The sequence below is a fragment of the Xyrauchen texanus genome, chromosome 41, assembly GCF_025860055.1.
Source record: "Xyrauchen texanus isolate HMW12.3.18 chromosome 41, RBS_HiC_50CHRs, whole genome shotgun sequence".
NCBI classification, from domain to species: Eukaryota; Metazoa; Chordata; class Actinopteri; order Cypriniformes; family Catostomidae; genus Xyrauchen; species Xyrauchen texanus.
In genome coordinates this window covers 17,403,762-17,426,521 of record NC_068316.1, presented here as the reverse complement: position 1 = coordinate 17,426,521, position 22,760 = coordinate 17,403,762, and the positions used below count along the sequence as shown (strand labels likewise).

Genomic DNA, 22,760 nt, shown 5'->3' with positions numbered 1-22,760 from the left:
AAAATGGCTTAAGGACAACAAAGTCAAGGTATTGGAGTGGCCATCACAAAGCCCTGACCTCAATCAGATCGTTTGACCCAAGTCAAACAATTTAAAGGCAATGCTACCAAATACTAACAAAGTGTATGTAAACTTCTGACCCACTGGGAATGTGATGAAAGAAATAAAAGCTGAAATAAATGATTCTCTGTACTATTATTCTGACATTTCACATTCTTAAAATAAAATAGTGATCCTAACTGACTTATGACAGGGAATGTTTTTTACGATTAAATGTCAGGAATTGTGAAAACTGAGTTTAAAAGTATTTGACTACGGTGTATGTAAACTTCAACTGTATATATAAATATTCACTGTTTGTATCACTCCGCTTGTGTTCATGCCATTTTAAACTAAAGTGTACTTAAGCAATATCACACTCGCAATTGTGCTATATGGCCTTAAATCAGCTGATATAGGGCCATATTGCACTCTTGCTCAAGTGATATTGCTTAAATATATATCTGAGTATTTGTAAGATTTACATATTTCAACAAGAGATCAACCAATATGGGTTTTTTAATGGCTGATGCCGATATCTAGCATGGACGTATGGCATCATAAGCAATGCGTAATTATGTTAATAAAAACTGACCGAATACTGTTCACAAGACTCTAGACTGTCACTTAAGGGTTAAACTGCTGGAGCACTGAGTCACTTGACACAAAAGCATGCCGTCGATTTCCGTGAAGTTCTCCTGCAGTCGTAGTGCCAACAAAAGTGCCTTTGGTAAGAAATTTTTCAATGTTTTTCATTGAAATCTGTTTGTTTGTAAAGAGCAGAGTCTGTAGTTTTTCTATAAAAAAATCTGTAAATTTTTCATGCACCAGCACGCTGATAAACATGATGCCCACATGTCGAAATTGGCACCGCATTTCCTCAAAAGTAGAAAACATGTTAGTTATTTTAAATAACTTTCAACTGTAACACATCTGTGGGTCAAATCTCTTCCTTTTTAATGAAAACCAGGATGAAAATAAGGTACATTTTTTACTGTTCTGAGACCTGTTCTGACTTTAGATAGCTTGGTGTTATTTAAAATTTCACAACAAAGTCTCACTGTCCTCATATGTGGACATTCATTTTTAAGAAAATCTATTTGCTTTAGAACATTTTTTGGCTTCTTTATTAGGAGCTACTAGTTACAAATCAAAAAGGAAAAATGGTCAATGCACACAGCAGTCATGAAGGATCAGGAGGCAAGAGTGCAGGATGGCCGATAAGACGATATAGCACACAACATATCGTCATTAGATATTAGCATTACATGTATATCTTTAACTGTAACAAAATTTAAACATTATGAATTAAGCATAACGTAAAGTATTTAAATAAACTTAAACCCATTTATGTTTAATTTGTAATAACGATTATTTAAAAATAAGGTAACACTTTACAATAAGGTTACATTTGTTAACATTAGTAAATGCATTAGTTATCATGAATACAAAATTAACAATTTATTTGTTACAGCATTTATTAATCTTTGTTAATATTAGTTAATAAAAATACAATTGTTCAGTTTTAGTTCATTTTAGTTCATAGTGCATTAACTAATGTTAACTAATACAACTTTTGATTACGAAACCTTTGTTAGTACATGTTGAAATTAACATTAACTAAGAATAATTAATGCTTAATAAGTATTGTTAATTTTTAGTTAATTTTAATGTCTAGGTTACGTATGTAACCTCCGTTCCCCGATGGAGGAGCGACACTAGGGGTGAGCGCCGATATAGGCCTCTGAACTATGAAAAAAGGCCAATGAGAAGTTGGCAGACGGTATTTGCATACCCCGCCCCTGGACATACGGGTATTTAAACGGGCAAATATGGTAGTTCATTCAAGATTTTTCTGAGGAGCCAGAAATGGTCCGGCCACAACAGTGGCTCGGCTCAGCGACATGGCAGGGAAGACACAATGTCTCGTTCCCTCCATCGGGGAACGGAGGTTACATACATAACCTAGACGTTCCCCTTCTGTCGCTCTCTCCACTTTGTGTCGGAGAAGCGACACTAGGGGTCCCACTTAAATCATGCCATGCACTGTGCCGTGTACGTGAACTTCTGATACAGAAGCGGGCAGGTATTCTTACGTGCAAACGCGACCAGCTGTATCAGGCTGCACGTATCCTTCCCCAATGCCCCATTAAAGTCATCAGAATCCTTCTGGTTACCCTAGTGAGGGGAACAAGGCGATGCTTGCCAACCTGGGAACGGGCCAAGCCTGGCCGGGCCTCTTTTCTCTCTATGTTATTCGCATAGAGCAATTACGGCCGGGGCCCTTAAATGCATTAAGGGAAGGGGGTCTTACCAAGTTTCCTATTCTTTCAGGGGGAGAAGACCCTGCGGAGACCACACCTACCCTGCAGGGGAGGTAAAGGTGGCGAATACATCACATGGCCGTATAGGGCCTATGTGGGAAAGTTGGCACGGTGGTAGATCCAGCCTCGTAGAGGGGGGAGTTCCACTGTGACCGAGGCAGCTGGAACTGCCTAAGGGAGACACGGTGGAACTGCCTCCCTTAGGCAGTTCCACTGTGACCGAGGCAGCTGGAACTGCCTAAGGGAGACACGGGAGTCCACACGTGAGGGGACAGTACGGCGGAGATTACACACAGTCCGCGTAGGAGGCCCTTAACCTTTGGAGCACCTATTCCAGTACAGGGTAGATTAAGTACCCATAGTGGCTTGGGTCGGCGAGTTCCTCCACTGAACTGCGGACCCATGAGGGCTAGGGAGGAATCAACCAGGGATCCGAGAGATGGGGTCTCCTGAGAAAAAAGGCGCACTTTTTTACCTCGGCTGAGGGAAAGGGCGCTAGGCGCAAGCGATTCACCCGGCCAGTTAGTCAGCATGTTACTGAGTTCTACGGACTTGGACCTGAGAAAACACGGGACGATACAGACTCAATTCGGAGATTATAAAATCTCGCGAAAGTATTAGGTGTTGCCAACCCTGCTGCTCTACAGATGTCTGCTAGGGAGGTGCCCCTGGCCAATGCCCACGAGGACGCAAGACTTCTGGTTGAGTGCTCTCGTACCCGCAAGGGGGGTGCACGGCCTGGGTGTGATAAGCCAATGAAATGGCATCGACAACCCAGTGGGCAAGCCTCTGTTTGGAGACAGCGTTCCCTTTCTGCTGTCCCCCGAAGCAGACAAAGAGCTGCTCAGAACGTCTAGAGCTCTGCGTGCAGTCCAAATAGATACGCAAAGCACGTACCGGACACAGCAACGAAAGGGCTGGGTCTGCCTCCTCCCGGGGCAGCGCTTGCAGGTTCACTAACTGATCAAAGAAGGGCGTGGTAGGAACCTTGGGCATGTAGCCCGGTCGCGGTCTTAGGATCACGTATGTGTCTGCCGGACCGAACTCCAGGCAAGTATTGCTGACAGAGAATGCTTGCAGGTCCCCGACCCTCTTGATGGAGGCGAGCGCGATCAGCAGGGCCGTTTTGAGAGAGAGGGCCCTGAGTCCAGCTGAGTCTAGCGGTCTCTGGAGGCCCGTGAGGACCACTGAGAGATTCCAGGAGGGGAACAGGCTTGGCCAGGAGGGATTTAGCCTCCGGGCACCTCTTAGGAACCTGATAATTAAGTCGTGCTTACCCAGAGACTTGCCGTCTATTGTGTCGTGGTGAGCAGCGATGGAGGCGATATACACCTTGAGGGTGGAGGGGGACAGCCTCCCCTCCAGCCTCTCCTGTAGGAACACAAGCACTGACCTAACTGCGCACCTCTGTGGGTCTTCGGCTCGGGAAGAACACCAATTTGCAAACAGGCACCACTTTAGGTTGTAAAGATGCCTGGTAGAAGGGGCTCTGGCTTGGTTGACTGTGTCTATGACGGTCGATGGTAGACCGGCTAGCTCTTCTGCATCCCGTCCAAGTGCCAGAAGTGGTGGTTCCAGAGGTCTGGGTGCGGATGCCAGAGCGTTCCCCATCCCTGAGAATGGAGGTCCTTCCTCAGGGGAATTCGCCATGGAGGGGCTGTCGCGAGAAGCGTGAGATCCGAGAACCAAGTCCGAGTGGGCCAATAGGGGCCACCAAGGTGACTTGCTCCTCGTCCTCCCTGACCTTGCACAGAACCTGTGCAAGAAGGCTCACTGGGGGAAATGCGTACTTGTGCAGCCCCGTGGGCCAGCTGTGTGCCAATGCGTCTGCCCCAAGGGGAGCCTCTGTTCGGGCGTACCAGAGCGGGCATTGTGAGGTTTCTTGGGAGGCAAACAGGTCTACCTGGGCCTTGCCGAACCGTTCCCAGATCAGCTGGACCGACTGGGGGTGGAGCCTCCACTCCCCACTGGGCAAGCGTTGTCGTGACAGTGCGTCCGCTATCACATTGAGGTTGCCGGGGATGTGAGTGGCATGCAACGACTTGAGTCGCTGCTGGCTCCAAAGGAGGAGACGACGGGCAAGTCGTGACATGTGGTGGGAGCGTACTCCGCCATGGCGATTTATGTACGCCAACACTGTGGTGCTGTCTGACCTGACTAGGACATGTTTGTCTCGAACTAATGGGAGAAACTTCCAAAGGGCAAAGAAAACAGGCCCGCGGCTGTGTGCCCATTGCACACGGCGCCCCGACCCGACCTGGAGGCGTCGGTCGTGACCGGGACGCATCGGGACACCTGCTGCAGGGGTACTCCTGCCCGTAGAAAGCAGAGGTCTGTCCAGGGTTTGAAGGTTTGGCAGCAGGTGGTGGTGATCATCACACGGTGCGTGCCGCAGCACCATGCTCGTCTCGGGACTCGAGGCTCGAAGCCAGTGCTTAAGTGGTCTCATATGCATCAATCCCAGCGGTGCGACCGCCGCGGAGGATGCCATATACCCCAGGAGGCTTTGATCCATAAAATACTATAATCCATAGTGCCTGGCTTGAAGGAAGCGAGGCATTTCAGCACCGACTGTGCACGCTCTTAATGCAACATAATCCATTTAAATGTACCACATACATTTTTGAAACAATTCACCACAGTACTTACAAATCCTCAGTGTTTAATGGAGGAGATCCTTGGCAGGTATAAAGGCCTCCATAATCCATTGTTAATCACTCCTGCTGAAGGTCCACCCTCCTGCAGAATGAAGTATCATCTCTAGTCAAACACACCTGGGTCATCTAATAAAGGCCTTGGTGGTTACTTGAAAATATGTGTTGAAACAAAACCCTGCAAGAAGGGTGTTTTAATGAAGTAGGACTGAGTTGCCTGCCTTAGATGCCAGGATGACATCATCATCGAGGAGCAATTGCTGCATCATTCTCAACTAACTACCTGACTCCTGTATTAACAACTTTCCTTAAGGGACTTGCTGCTGTCAGTGTAAGTAAATTCTTAAGTTTCAACTTCTTGCACTGAGTGTAGTTACACAGATCAATGTGAAACAGCCACAGACCAAATGAGCACCTTCAGAGGGCCTACTTAATGCAACATAATCCATTTAAAATCATAACTGGCAGTGGTGGGATTTGAACCCACACCTCCAAAGAGACTGGAGCCTAAATCCAGCGCCTTAGACCCCTCGACCACACTACCATAGAAATCTTCAATTTCCTCCAAGTAAAGCCAAGTCACCCACAGTATTTAAAAATCCTCAATGTTCCTCAGCGCCTTAGATCCCTTGGCCACACCATCATGGAAAAGGCATACACTGATTCTCCCTGACATTCTGAAATAGTGGAAAAGTTTGGTTCTGTTCATCTCTATGAAACCTTCATTTTCATCCAAGAAAAGCAAAGACTGCCCAGTTGAGATGACATGATGTGTCACTGAGAGTGTGTTCTTATCTTGTTTTTTATGCTTAACCCTCATTATTCCACTCAATACTGATACTGCCAAAACTTGTCAGGCTTCTAATGAGTTTATATCAGCCAGAAATGTAATCGATATCTATTCTATTTGATAAATACATCACACATCCTAATAAGGCATCAAACACAATGTATTTAACAATATTTAACAAACACAAGTTTAACAATGTATAACACAATTATAACATCAATGTAGTTCATATGAAGTTCACAGTCATGGTTTAACATTCAAACAAGCCTATACTATTGCTTTATTTGTGCATTTTATTTAAAAGAAGTGGAATTAATTAAAGTTCCTAAAATTAAGCTATATTTTTGACTGTACAAATAGGAAACAGGGTGTGAATAGCGGGGTAATTATTTGTATTATTATTTTTGAAGGGCAAATTTTTTTATTGTTATTTTATTCCATACTTCATTAGTGATCTGAATGAGATTTTCTGTCGGAAAGTCTAAAACATGCCAAACACAATTTAGTATTTAGAATGGGACTCACAATGCAGATCTTCATCTTCACAACACACTTGTAACTATGTTACGCCTGCATTTACCTTTGGGCTGAAAAGTACATAACACACAAGTAGGTATTTTTGGCAATGTTAAAAGTAGTAATTAGTGCTTGATTAGTTTCAAATAAGGCTGCCACAAAACGGTTCATGTTCCCTACTACTTTCAGGTCAGAATCAACTCTGAATCAAACTGTTTTAAATCCACTGGTATAGATTTGATTTTTTTTTTATATAAAAGAAAAAGTAAAATACGTTATGGGGATATGGGTATATGCTATGGGGAGTTTTACAGGAGAGTTAGGGTCCCCTCAAGAGAATTCAACAAAATTCGAACACTGCCAAAGAGGTGCATTTGCCACACCCCTGAGTTCCATAATTAAACTTCAGATACTGTCATCAGGACCCATGAGGGAAAAGGGGACTATAGAAATGCTAAATGTATTTACTTGGCACTGAAGCAAAGGCGCAACCAATAGAACATGTCCTGGTGACTCATCTCTAAATAAGATTGCAGCACAACAAAACAAACAGATCTAGATCTAGTTAACATTTGCTAAAGGTTGCACCTGAATAGTAAGACCTGGAGAGCAATATGAGGATTTGGGGAAATTAAGTTTAATCAGAGGTTCTGATTTAAAGATTCTGTTGTTTGCAATGGTAACAAACAAGTAAAAACAAAAAGTTAAATAGTAATATAACATGTCATGCCATACTGGAACTCATTACCGTCTATTTTCTATACTGATCCACTGCCATGCAAAGTAAATGCAAAATGCAATAACTATTTTGTCAAAATTGATATCACTGAAATCATGTCTCTTTGATTCTGTTATTTTGTTCTATTTGTTCTGTGACAGTATGGTTGGCTCATCTATGCTCAGATTAAGGAGAAAATTGAGTGTTAAAATTATAGCTACAACAAAATCCACATTAAAGCGAAGTAACTTTGAAGCCATTTCTCTAAATTTCAGTACTGATGTAGTTACTGGTGTAGTTATACACACAAACTTTTTCCTTTTAATTTGATATTAACACAATGGTTCCACGGAAACATCAATGTTCTTAACTTAAACTATAAAGAAATCTCTGCATATATTAAAAGAAAATATCTAATAAGTGTTTATTTGGTATGAATGATCAATTTCCTAGAGAAATTAATGAACACAGGAATATCCTGTACCCAATTATGAAGCAGCAGAGACTGAATAATAAACATGCCTACATGATCGTCGACAAATTGTTCATAGACGGTCAGCTTTATCGCAGTTCATCTAGTACTCCATGGCTATTCTTAGGTAACCTAGTAGACTTACACAAATATCTGACCAACACCTCTGCCTGGCAAACGTTACACCCCTTCTGCTCTCGTACATGACTGAATTGATTGTACATACTGTACATTTGCACATTCACTTTTGAACTCTGCTCACTCAAATTTATACAGACATACACATCTATTTTCTCAATCTCTATCCACTCCCAACCCTTTAATTGAAATATGTTATTGTCTTTTATTGTTATTAATTGTCTTTGCTGTCAATTTATTATCTTTTTTTTCTTCTACGCCAACTGTATTATTGTACTATTACTAAAGAGCTGCCATTCGGCTCAATATGCTAGCAAATGGTAAATCGTCTGAACTTATATAGCACCTTTTTAACCTTAGCAGTTTTCAAAGCACTTTACACCACATAATTCACTCACCAAGGCGCTAACCTGCCAAGGCGCTAACCTGCCATCGGCTGGGAATCGAACCACCAACCCTGCGATTGGTGGACAACACGCTCTACCCCCTGAGCCACAGCCGCCCCACACATACTATGTTGACTTATAAATCTTTTCCTATGCATACAATACATTTTGTATCATTCGCCACAGACGTAAATGAGATAAAGTTCTGAATCAATTCATAAAAATAAAAGCATATATCTGCCTGTTCAGTCATGTGGGCTGGGAATCGAACCACCAACCCTGCGATTGGTGGACAACACGCTCTACCCCCTGAGCCACAGCCGCCCCACACATACTATGTTGACTTATAAATCTTTTCCTATGCATACAATACATTTTGTATCATTCGCCACAGACGTAAATGAGATAAAGTTCTGAATCAATTCATAAAAATAAAAGCATATATCTGCCTGTTCAGTCATGTGGGCTGGGAATCGAACCACCAACCCTGCGATTGGTGGACAACACGCTCTACCCCCTGAGCCACAGCCGCCCCACACATACTATGTTGACTTATAAATCTTTTCCTATGCATACAATACATTTTGTATCATTCGCCACAGACGTAAATGAGATAAAGTTCTGAATCAATTCATAAAAATAAAAGCATATATCTGCCTGTTACAAGAAACCCACCTTTCAAAATCAGATGAACAATCCCTTATATCTCCACATTTCAATAAAGCCATCTCTTCTACCTTTAATACAAGGCAAAGAGGAGTATCAAATAGTTTTTCCATTCTTAACACAATAACAGACTCTGAAGGAAGGTACATCATAAGCCTTTTAACCATTCACAACAAACCATATACAGTGGTTAATTTATATGGTCCTAACAATGATGGTCCCTCATTCTTCCACTCGCTTTTCTCACAAATATCTAATTTATCCACATCTCAACAGTAATAGTCAGAGGAGATCTGAATATAGTCTTGGATCCGATTTTAGACCGATCTAGAAAATTAGGAAATTTAAGACACTCTCAATCCATCAACAATAATAAAAATGATATATGGAAGATTTAGGTTTTAAAGACAGCTGGTGAGTTAAGAATATGACAGCTAGAGAATACTCTTTCTTCTCACCTCAATCATTTTCACGAATTGACTATTTCTTGTCTAGTAAATCTAGGATTCAAAATATCATTAATACTAAAATGCACCCTATAATAATTAGTGATCATGCAATATCACTACACTTTCAGATTGACACTCTTTCCTTTAAATCCTCCTCCACATTGCGTTTCAACACTTCACTACTGGAAGATCAGAATTTTGACAAACTCATCAGGGAAGAATGGGCAAACTTTCTTGAAGATAACAAAATGCCTAGTATTTCAGCAACCCTACTTTGGGAGACATGGAAGATGGTAATTCGAAGGAAAATGATTTATATTTATTCTTTAAGGAAAAAGAAGAATGCAATTAACAGGCATATTTTCAAATAACCCGGAGCAGAACACAGAATTGTTAACAAAAATGACAATTACAGCTTGACAACATCAACTAAACTTCAAAATCAACTTCAGCCCAAGAAAGAAAAATCAATTATATTGACCATCAGAGTATCAGCAGGGAATTTCACACAATCACCAAATGAAATAACCCTTTTACAGCAATTTATACTCCAAAAAATATCTGTATCCAACAGACATTAAATGTTTCTTTTGGATAATGAAACTTTACGTAATTTAACAAACGATCCAGCAGACATCTTAGACTTTCCTTTAACAATCTCTGAATTACAAAATGCATTAAATCAGATGCCTAATATTAAAGCATCAGGACCGGATGGGTTCCCTGCAGAATTCCTGAAACATTTTTGGCATATATGTGAGTTTCCTTTGGATTCCTTTAACCCAACACATTTCTCACTCCCAATTGGGAATATCAAATATTTGGGTATTCACGTTTCCCCCAGGATGTCAGAACTCAGTCATTTAAATTTCACCCCACTATTAACTAAAAATAGCAATGAACTAAAATGCTTGAATAACTTACCACTCTCCATAATGGGACAGATTGCAACTGTCAAAATGAATATCCTTCCTCAAATTAACTACTTACTCTCAATGGCTCCAGTTAAACCCACAAAAAAATGGTTTCAATCACTAAACTCCGATATATCCCACTTTTATTGGAAAAATAAAAAGGCAAGAATCAGCCTATCCACTCTTCAGAAGACACACCTGATTTTTTTAATATACTTTGCCAAACCAATTACAATACCTTATTAAATTAATACATCCTAACCATTCTCAGAATCCATGGCTTAAACCAGAACAAAATGAACAAAATAATCAAACTAGGTGATCTACCCTTCATTGGCACAAACATCAAATGCCACAAGTGTTTTAAAAATTTATTAATCTCCTAAACTCTGATTACCTGGTGGAAATTACACACTCAAAGATGCAACCTTGCATGTATACACCACTCTGGCACAATCCTGACTTTGATTCTAATAAATTAAATCTTAATTTTAGCAAGTGGGAACAAAGTGGAATAACACACCTCCACCATCTCTTTCATGATAACAAATTTCTTTCATTTGAAGATTTATCATCCAAATTTCTAATCCCAAACAGACATTTTATTCAATATTTACAAATAAAAAACACAATCAAAAACAAAATAATATTGCCCTCAATGCACTTCAACCATCTTTATTTGTCAAACAGATTAAGAATTTTTCATCCTCTAAACAAATATAATCCAAATTATATAGACTGATTCTCAGTACAGATTATTCAATCTCTCTATATATCCCATTTAAGAATGGGAGTCAGATTTGTCTTTTTCTCCTGACCCAAATTTCTGGAATCAGATTTGTACAAATACATTTTCAGTGATTAAAAAACACATTTACAACTTATTCAAAATAAAACCATTCCTAGAACACTTATTACACAATACTTGAGACACAAAGTGGGTTTATCTCATTTAAAAACTTGTACTCAGTTTAATCTTAATATCCCTGATACATACTCACACACCTTAAGGTACTTCACACTGTACATAGTTTTTGGGCAGAGGTAACTGATAAACTCTCTTCTATCATAAAGTCCAAGATCCCTCTCTCCCCATTCCATGGAGGATATATATATATATATATATTCTGTATATGGGTGTATGTGTAGGTATGCATGTATGCATGTATGTATGTTCCTGTGTTTGAGTGTGAGGTTTATGTATGCATGTGTATATGTATCTACTGTATGTGTATGCATTAAAAAAATATTGATGTGATAATTTGTATTTGTTTATAATATTTTTATTTACTGTATTTATTTTGCATTTATACAGTTTTGATCATTGTAATTTACGTGGAAATGATTGTTTAAAATGCTGTGAATTGTAAAAAAAACAAAAAAAGAAAGACAGAAAACTAGGGTGCATTATTATCTCATGCCCTAGTCAAAATGAAAAATAAAATAAATATACCAATATAATAAGCCACTTGAGCACATCTAATTATATCAGAACCATGTAAGGCTAGCTGCATTTAAATGTAGATTACTCCGATAGAACGTTTATGCAACATAATTTATCTTTATATCCTCCATACAAAGACCAGCATACATTAGAACACAATATTTTAGAGTTAAAGCTTCTCCAATACTCAAACCAGTGTGTAAAACTAAGGTTAACAGCAAAATAATCAAGACGAATTAACTAATAATAGAAGGCATTTTAATAGCAGTACAAAGGCAATAGTTAATGATTGATGTAGTAATGTGTATAACTGTAAGAAATAATGTAGTTTTAAATGGCAAGGTAAAGACTTTTCTTAGTTATCAGATAGCTTTTTTTAATCAGAATGTCAAAGTAAACACCACAGGCGGCATGTTACTTCCTTATTACAAATCATTTCATTAACTGCTGTTTTCATAAATGAATGATGCGTTGGCTTGCTTTTCTGAAATCCCAAAACAGTTTGACTGAGCCATAAATCTAGAAGGGACTGTGCTTGCGTGCACAGGAAAAAGTGCAACAGATTTACAATTGGGGTTTCTGTGAGATTTGTAGATGGGATGATTACAAATGTGATTTCAGTTTGAGTAAATATATGAGTACAGGTCTCCTTGGGCAGTACCACTAGCCAGCCAAACCTCCCCCCCTTTCTGTTCCATATAGTGTCTTGTTAATCATACTCAGGGTTGCTCTTAGCAGTTTCCGACATTACATAATGTTATAAAATCTTTATGTCTCGAGAGGATCTACAACACTTTCGCCGATAAGACAAGAAAACAGAAATAACATCATAGACGACAATCTACAGAGTGCAAAGAGTACATACAGAACATTCTTTTTCACCAGTTGAAAAAAACTTGCTTTATGTCACCAATCGAAAAAACATGACACGTACCCTATAAATGCCGTAATTGCAGAATAAATTATTCTTTAATTTCATAATTTGTAAATTTTACAACAAGATTTTAAATAAACAAGTCTAAAGTAACAAATATCAGCATATCTCATCCATTTCACTCATTTAAAGGTTTAAAACTAGCATGAAATATTAATTTCTGTGCCTTAGATAGTACAACATGTTTCCTCTTCTTTATTATACTGTAGCTCACCCCAGCACTCAACCACAGACCAAGATAAGCAAATGTATTCTCTGGAAATACCATGGTTGCCCAATTTCATCTCTAACTAAAACCTGCTCATGTTCTCACTGGAATAGGTGCTGCACGGTAGAGGGTTGTGTTTACACGAATGCTATAAAAAATAATAAGTAGGACTAAGGCACAGATGCACAGACAGACAGACAGACAGACAGACAGACAGACAGACAGACAGACAGACAGATATACAGATAGATAGATAGATAGATAGATAGATAGATAGATAGATAGATAGATAGATAGATAGATAGATAGATAGATAGATAGATAGATAGATAGATAGATAGATATTTGTGCATTGCAATGGTTCTATTTGCATGAACATATTTAGTATGATGTTTATATGAAAGTAAATCCACGGCATTGAGCGGAATTCAACTTTTTGAAAATGAGCAGCGATGCAATCCGGCGATTAATTAGGAGTTCAGACCAACAAAGTCTCATGACAACTGATAATAATTAGTAAAAGATGGCAAGTACAAAAAGTTACTAATTTAATTCCCATAAAGACCAACCAATCAACAAACAGAATTTAAAAGCATACAATTTTAGATAGCCTCCTATTCAACACTTTATTTTAAGATAGGAAATGTTGATTACTCATTCCATATTTATTTATGCAAAACAAATGAATGATTTATGCAACAACCAGTAGTGTGTTTTCCTTGTGTCGTTCCAAACCATGATGTTTTCTTTTTTCCTTGGAACACATAAGGTTTGGGTAAGGGTTTAGACTTAAAAAAAATCTTCATGAGTTGGTTCTTTGTTTTTCTCTTTGGGAGTACGTTTTAGATTTTACCATCTTGTACAGTGATTTTGGATGCAGCAGGTGAGTGGGAATGCCTACTAGCAACCAACTGCAGAGAAACTTGGTGACCTGCAGCGATTTAATACATTTAAAGTGTGAATGCAATTTATGCATTATAGTATTTAACAGAAAAATCATACAGATATGTTTTAGCACAGAGTACAAAGAACGACCAAATGGAAACATAAATTACATTTTATCTGTTGAGAAAATAATGTTTTGCTTGAGGAAATCCTAAGTATTTTCAGATATACTTTAGAAAATGTACACAATGTACAACGTAATAAGATCACAGAATAGACATGGTACAGAATAACAGAGACTGAATGATGTCTGCAATTGAATTTTTTTCTCAGCTCACGTCTTTTCAATTTTCCTGGTGATCAAAACGAGGAATGCTTTTAATTGTGTAGACGTTCACGCACACAGACAAAAACAGACACAGACCACCATGACAGTTCATGGCTCACTGTCTGCTCTTATTTATCTGCTCTAATTATACAATCAGCCACAGTTTCCCTCTGGCAATGTGCTGTCTGTTTATTATGATTGGACAAAAAAAGGAGACAAAAAGGAAAACACTTTTCTCAACTCATCATCATCACACATAATTTTCTTTGTGTGACAGCAGAGGCCTAATCACAGTGGAAAGTGGTTAATTTAGCTGTAAGGAGAACAATTTAAATACAAATGGACCCCTGGTCCCTCTGAAGGGGACGAGAAATAAACAAAACGTCACTGTTGATCATGCTGTAATGGGAAGAGTTGACATACGGACATGTACAGCAGACATCTTTCAACTCTGTACTTTGTGCTGAGCTAACAGAGGTCAAAAGGCGCGAGGACACTAGGGATGGCAGAGACTATGAGAGACACGAGAGACAGGAACATAACAACCTGACAGCTCATCCATGTGCGGCTTGAAGGTATCAAGAAATTAGGACAATTACAGTTTAACTTCCCAATTACCCAACTTAATGCACACTGGGTGCAATTCTGATTTAACGCTTCATTTGGTTGCAGAATGCCAGCCCTCCTCATAATTTGATGAAATCTGACAGTCAATTTAGGAAGCATATTTTTGGAAATAGTTTTGTTCCGCTGAATTCTAGACTTAGACCTCATCAGTTTTCTAAAGGGATTATTCAGATTGTGTGACATGGACATACACTAACTGAAAAGCAGATTAATTGCACTAGTTGTGACACACTACTGCCCATCTATTCAGCATATGCTCAATCAAACAAAAGTAAATGTGCTAACTGGCTGAACACTTCCCTTTAATTGCTAGGAGGCAGTTTGTAACTAACAACCACACCAATTCCCCAAAGTGTGACATTGTCTGGCCATTAAAAAGAAACAAATTTACATGAAGACATCAAAACAAGTCAATCACACAGTTAAATCATGCAAAACAAGAAATAATGCTTTTGTGCATGAATAAACCCAGGGGGCACACAAATACTGTGGAGGGCACTGTCCATTCTGCAAACGAACTCTCCGGTTTGACAACACAGCGCATAATTCTACCGAACTTATTGTCATTCAGTAAGACTTAATGAAGAGCAGAGAGCAGAACTGTGGATGGACTAAATAATGGTCCACTGCACATCACCAGCTATCATCCTCTATTCATAGTTCATGCATAAGTCTTATTAATAATTAGTCTGTGGGAAGAAAGTCGATTAAAAAAAATATATACAAAAAAATAAACCACAGAGTCAACTTTAACTCAACCATTTCTTCATGATCAGTTCAAATGATTACTTGGCAATGGCAATCTTACAGACATGAGAATTGGGAAATTTAAATGAAAATAAGACAAGTAGGTGTACTCCACATAAAAAGCATTAGTAAAAATGCTTTACATATAATAATAATAATAATAATAATAAGTAATACAAATTATAATTATTATATAATTATAATAATTATGGTCAAAAGAAGATTCATTTTAAATAAAAGAATAATAATAATTGTATTAATTATTAATAAATAATAAATTCTTATTATTTTATTTAAAATGAATCCTCTTTAGACCATAATTTTACATGAAAAGTACTGATTTATTATTACTTTTTATGTTTTGACAGTTGTATAATAAAATCCGATGTTCATGTTTAGATGTTAATTTTCTTGTTGCATTGAATTACTGCTAGTCTCTGCACATTCAATCTGAATGGAATCTGAATGGAGTCTGGTGGAAATCAGTGCACTGCATGCATCTCCTCTGTCCTTGACACATACAGTTAGACTGGTTTAAGTGCTATATTCAGTTAATTCCTAATGGAACAGAGATGGTAACCTACAGACACCTACACACTATTTTTTTCTGCTTGTTCAATTTACTTTGTTCCTGCTCAGCTTCTGTTCGGACGCTCTTGCTTACTGCTCCGCGCTTTTGCTCTATCGCTTTTATATTTTCATATTTTATCTCCTTTTATCAACTAATTTTAACTTAAACAAATCAGCACAGTGCTCAAAAGCTTGGATTACTACAACAAAAAAAAAAAAAAAGCAGAATTCTTTTATCCGACCAGCCTCCCACTGAAAGTTTTCATTCCAGGGAAGGGAAAACACAACTGCCTACATTCAAAAGGATAAGAGAAAATGCCTCTTCTGGAATCTACTTGCTGCACTAACTGCCACAGACTTTTACAAAGGATTGCAGTTCTTGAAACAAAGTTATTTACAGGACCACCAAACCAGACGGAACACACAACAGAGCTTCGTCATGGACGCCCTCAGCATACAGCCGGTGAGTCCCATGAATCTACTGCTCCTCGACAGGCCATACTGAGTGTAGAGAAACAAACCGATCGACTTACAAATCGATGGCAAAAACAGGGAGCGAGACCAAAAGGCACTCGAGACATCAGATTGTCACGAGCATCTCATATTGCCGCAGTAGCATCCTCTACCCCAGATACGGCTCTGACAAGGAATGCAAACACTGGTTTCCAACCACCGCCTATACATCTTGAGAACAGATTTGAAGTATTAATGAATGAGGAATCCCTAAATGTAATGAATGTGATCGAACACAGACTGAATCAGCCAGTAGCTAACACTGATGTGAACTGGCTCAAGGTCGAGCAGACAGCTGCATTCAGCTCAGAGCGCAGCCGGGCCCAGGACTCTGATAGTGGGTGACTCCATAATCAGAAACATTAGCAGCAGGGATACAACTACATGCTGCCTTCCACAAGCAACAACCTCGGATGTAAACAGGGAACTTCAGAACATTCTGATGAAACATAAGACTGCAAATCGACTCATCATTCATGTGGGGAAGAATGATATTCATAAAGAGCAGTCAGAACTCCTTAAAAAGGATTTCAATGAACTTTTTGAAACACTTAAAAGACTGAAAGTTCAAACATTCATCAGTGGACCACTTCCAGCAAGAGGAACAAACAGGTTTTCACGGTTGCTTGGGCTTAATACATGGCTGCAAAAACCTGCAATATAAAAGGAGTGAACTTCATTGACAACTTCAATCTTTTCTGGAGTCAGAGGCAACTGTTTCGACAGGATGGCCACCACCCAAACAAACTTGGTTCAAGAGTGCTAAAGGACAATATCTACTTCTCCCTCAATCATCCTTCTGCAGTGTGTGCCAATCCACTCAATCTGAATGGCACACACACACCTGGACACAGTATGAATGACCACAGGACTTCACTTCAGCACCTGAATGGACATGCAGTTGACAAATCACACAAGGACAATGATAACACCACTCAGCCACAACAATTTCTGCTCATGGACACAATCTCATCTAAGCCCTGCCCACAAAGTTCACCACAGACAGACTGTGACATATTAGAACTGCTCCAAGATTCAGCACCCAAGGACGACTTTCTGGAAAACATCCAGGGAAACCAGGACAGCATATTACAGCCCCTCTCACCAGACACGTTATCCCTCTCTCCAGCATCTCCACATCTGTGTTTCTCAGAGAAAATGGAAGAACTGGTGTATGCTGGAACCAAACTATCCCACTCTTTTGCTGCAAGCCCCAGATATCAAGCAAAAAAAACCCTCAAGCACCTGCGGGCCCAGCTCACCCTCCCCCTCCTCCTGTGAGAGCTCTTCGACCTCTGCCACAACGCCAGGGCTCACACCCTCCTCCATCTGCTCGAGGTGAACCAAAAACAACTGATACCAGCTCTGATATGTGTTGGGTCCCTGCTATGATAACAGTAACTTTCTCAAATGTTTACAAAACAAGCGGGAACCCAGTGTGCCTGTATCAATCTCTATTGCTGTTCGATTACATCATAGAAAGTCTAAGGCCTTCAAAAGCCGTACAGCAAACCCATCTAATCTGGTGCCTATTACACGCCAAACTAAGATTGCTGTGGGGACAAAAACTGTTAAATTAGCACTTTTAAACATCCGCTCACTTAAAAATAAATCACTTCTAGTCAATGACTTAATTATCACATACAACCTGGATTTTATGTTTCTAAATGAAACTTGGCTAGAAGACAGCTGTAGTGCAACAGTCCTTAATGAAACATCCCTCCTAACTTTACTTATTTGAGTGTCTGCAGAGAAGGTAGACGAGGTGGGGGTTTAGCTGCTCTTTTAAAGATGTCTATCAATGTAAGCAAATATCATTTGGGAATTACCCGTCTTTCGAATATCTGGGTAGTGTGTTAAAAGGTGCTCCACGCATTTTACTTATCATTATTTACAGGCCTCCAAAATACTCTCCAGCCTTCGCTGAGGACTTTACAGAACTGTTATCAACAATTACCTCAGAGTTTGACTGTTTTGCCATTGCTGGAGACTTTAACATTCACATAGATAATGCAGAAAACAATATGACAAAAGAAATCATAACTGTTTTAAAAACTTTTGATCTGACTCAGCATGTACATGGACCCACACACAATCATGGACACACTCTAGATTTACTTATCAGTAAGGGTCTAAACATTTCATCGATTGTTATTAAGGACGTAGGACTGTCTGATCATTTCTGTGTTTTCTTTGATATATTGATCTCTCCTGCCATTGAAGCTAGATCTGTGTCTGTCAAGAAGAGATGCTTAAATGAGAACACTAGTGTACTATTTATGAAGGCTATATCTTTAACACCAAGTATATATGCTGACTCTGTTGATTTTCTCCTTGATTCTTTTAACTCAAAAGTTAAAAGTGTAATTGATGATATCGCTCCTGTGAAAGTCAGGAAGAAGAGTGGCAGACAAAAAGCGCCTTGGAGAAACTCAACAGCAGTGCAAAATATGAAAAGACAATGCAGAAAAGCAGAGCGCATGTGGTGGAAGACAAAACTTGTAGTCCATTATAACATCTACAAAGACAGCATCCATGCTTTTAATATGGAACCAGGCAAAGCTAGATAGACTTTCTTCTCGAATATTATAAACAGCAACTTAAACAACACACGCACTCTTTTTGCGACTGTAGAGAGACTGACAAACCCCCCAAGCCAGATTCCCAGTGAATTGCTCTCAGACAGCAAGTGCAATGAGTTTGCTTCTTTCTTCTCTGAAAAAAATCAATAATATCAGAAAGGTGATCAGCACATCCTTGAGTTGTGCTGGGGTCAGACAAATCAAACCACAACCTGAGAAAGTAGTTAATATGTCTGATTTCAAAGAAATTGATGGCAAAATTTTGGAAGAAACCACACAGCACCTTAAAACATCAACCTGCGCCACTTCTCTCTGGGAGTTTTCCAAACTCCCTGAAAACTGCAGTTGTCAAGCCCCTCTTGAAAAAGAGCAATCTGGATAAGACCATATTAAGCAACTATAGACCGATCTCAAATCTTCCTTTCATAGGCAAGATCATTGAAAAAGTTGTCTTCAATCAGCTGAACAAATTCTTGAACTCAAATGGATACTTTGACAATTTTCAATCTGGTTTCCGATCACATCACAGCACAGAGACAGGCTCATAAAGATAATAAACGATATTCCGCTTAAATACTGATACAGGCAAATTATCAGTACTGGTACTACTCGACCTCAGTGCTGCATTTGACACTGTTGATCACAACATACTTCTTGACAGCCTGGAAAACTGGGTGGGGCTTTCTGGGATGGTCCTAAAATGGTTCAGGTCATACTTAGAAGGGAGAGATTATTATGTGAGTATAGGAGACCATAAGTCTGAGTGGACGTCCATGACATGCGGAGTCCCTCAAGGCTCAATTCTTGCGCCACTCCTGTTCAACCTGTATATGCTCCCAATGAGCCAAATAATGAGAAAGAACCAAATTGCTTACCACAGCTATGCAGACGACACACAGATCTACTTAGCCCTATCACCTAACAATTACAGCCCCACTGATTCCCTGTGCCAATGCACTGATGAAGTTAACAGTTGGATGTGCCAAAACTTTCTTCAGTTAAACAAAGACAAAACTGAAGTCATTGTGTTTGGAAACAAAGATGACGTTCTCAAGGTGAATGCATACCTTGACGCTAGGGGTCAAACAACTAAAAATCAAGTCAGGAATCTTGGTGTGTCTCTACAGTCAGACCTTAGTTTCAGTAGTCATGTCAAAGCAATAACTAAATCAGCATACTATCATCTGAAAAATATTGCAAGAATTAGATACTTTGTTTCCAGTCAAGACCTAGAGAAACTTGTGCATGCTTTCATCACCAGCAGGGTGGATTATTGTAATGGACTCCTCACTGGCCTTCCCAAAAAGACCATAAGACAGTTGCAGCTCATACAGAACGCTACTGCCAGGATTCTGAGCAGAACCAGAAAATATGAACATATCACACCAGTCCTCAGGTCTTTACACTGGCTCCCAGTTACAGTTAGGATTGATTTTAAAGTATTATTACTGGTATATAAATCACTCAATGGGCTAGGACCTCAATATATTGCAGATATGCTCACTGAATATAAACCCAACAGATCACTCAGATCATTAGGATCACATCAGCTAGAAATACCAAGGGTTCACTCTAAGGAAGGAGAGTCTGCTTTTAGCTTTTATGCCAGCCGCAGCTGGAACCAGCTTCCAGAAGAGATCAGATGTGCTCCTACAGTAGTCACATTCAAATCCAGACTCAAAACACATCTGTTTAGCTGTGCATTTACTGAATGAGCACTGTGTCACTGTGTGTCCGACTGTTTGTACTGTATTTTATTTATTCTAAACTGTTTCAATTATTCTTATTTTTTTATTCTTATTTTAATCTCTTCTATGTAAAGCACTTTGAATTACCATTGTGTATGAAATGTGCTATATAAATAAACTTGCCTTGCTTGCCTTGCCTTGCCTTACTTAATTAAAATAAACTAAAGCAATACAATTCTAGAAAATTTTATCACAACTTGATTTCATTGCATTCTATCCATTAAAATTTGTAAAATGGAAGTTTTTAATCCATTTAATCCATTAAGTATTTTATGAATACTTAATCCATTTGAGTTAGGACTACATGAATACTTTTTATGGTGTTAAATTAGCATTGATAAAACTGGGTGGGGGATTTCCATGGGACTCGATATGGAGGGTACATTTTTAAATGTAATGTTATTTTATGTGCTTTTGTGCAAGATGAACATAAAGGGACATACTTCTTAGTGATTAATGTTTTGCTATGTTGAGATTTAGAAGCGCTTCTGTTATGTTGAAATATGGGGGGAGGGGGGTGTCATTATTCTGGTGAAGAGTGGAGCTTGAGATAACTATGAACAGGTAGATGTCACACATGAAATTGATTGCTTGTGTCATTGGGCAATTGCTGTGTTAGTCATAGCATAGTTACTTAACTAAACTATGTGGTACTTCCAACCAGTATTTATTTAATAAAGAAATAAAAGTGATTTATTTGACTTACATTGACATTTGTCAATTAACCAATTTAACTAGGTTCATTCTACACAAAGTGTTTGTGTTGAGATTAAATAGCAATTTTAAGTTAAGATAACCACTGTCTATGACTAAATCAAGTTCAGCCAAAGAGCTATTTTTATTTGAGTCTCCAGCAAATATGGACATAACTTCTGTACTTTCTGTACTCTTACAGTGGTATCATTTGGTTATATCAAATAAAAAATCCAAATGATGTGATGTTTATGCGTGCTTCCAAGAGCCTTGCCTCAGTAATAGCCTCTCAGTCTACAACACTAGGTAATGTTATCTTAGAAATGGAATCCAGCAAATGGCCGGCTCAACACCAACTCCTACACAAACTCTGAGTAAGCAAAAAAATAAAAAATAAATAAATAAATGTATCTACTGAATGACATCTGGCTAAGCGGGAACGTGATTGTGGCTGAGCGAAAACTAGAGTGAACATCGGCAGGGCATTTGATTCCTGGAGGGACCTTCGTTCGGTTTTGGGGATTGCAAAACCGACCCTGAATTGGCGTTCTTCTTATTGGACATGTAAGCTTACATAACTGCAAAGCATATGAAATATAGTGCCATAAGGATTGATCTGTGTAATTTTAGCTAACTTGATCTTGCCTGCACAGTAACTGTCATAAACAATGTTCATTTATAATTATTCAGCAAGGTAAACTACAATAACACATGAAATGAATGCTAGACAATGTTCAAGAGAATGCAAAAAGACCCATTAATCACGCTGTCTCTTTGTACATTATGTCATTGTTCTGGCCAATGCTCGCATCCCTATGGAGTGTGTGCACAAGTGCGAGCACGAGCAACAGGTAGCTGGCTGAAGTTTACTTAACGGCCACAGGTGTTATTAATAACAATGGTTCCTGAATCTGACATTCTGCTCCTTTAAGGCAAGGGTTCCCATTTTTTTCCCTTAGCCGAAAAAACTATGATCTAAATTCTAATCTAATCTATGATTTACTGTGATCTACATTTACTATGATTTTTGATAAGTTTTCTAGATTTCTTCATACACAATAGTTGTCATTTTTAAAAATTAATTAATTCATTATTTTTCAATTTAGCATTGGCATTTCTATAACAATCGCAAGAACCCCTGCAGTTCAGTTATGAGCCCCTAGGGGTTCACATTTTGCCCAGTTTATTCAGTTGATTCAGTGGATTTACTCCCACATTTAAATGTGGTGGTCACTTTCATATCCTTGCAGTGTGTATGTGGCCTCTGTGAACTATATAAGGCAAGCAAATAGAGAAGGAATTAAGTTAAAAGGAAACTGAGAGAGACCCCCAGAGGAAAGACGCCAAAGTACGGGCAGAGGCACTTTACAAAGTCAGATTAGTAGAACATGCACGGCGGTCCTCACTGTGCTGCA

General features: G+C 39.0%; 1 protein-coding gene and 1 non-coding gene across 3 annotated transcripts in view; both read right to left on the bottom strand.

Annotated features, from left to right (window-relative positions):
• The window catches only part of cntnap2a (contactin associated protein 2a), a 521,370-nt gene that overhangs the window by 176,226 nt on the left and 322,384 nt on the right, over positions 1-22,760 (bottom strand). The window lies entirely within an intron of this gene.
• On the bottom strand, positions 5,480-5,561 carry trnal-uag (transfer RNA leucine (anticodon UAG)). The gene has a single exon. It is a non-coding gene; the product is annotated as a tRNA-Leu (tRNA).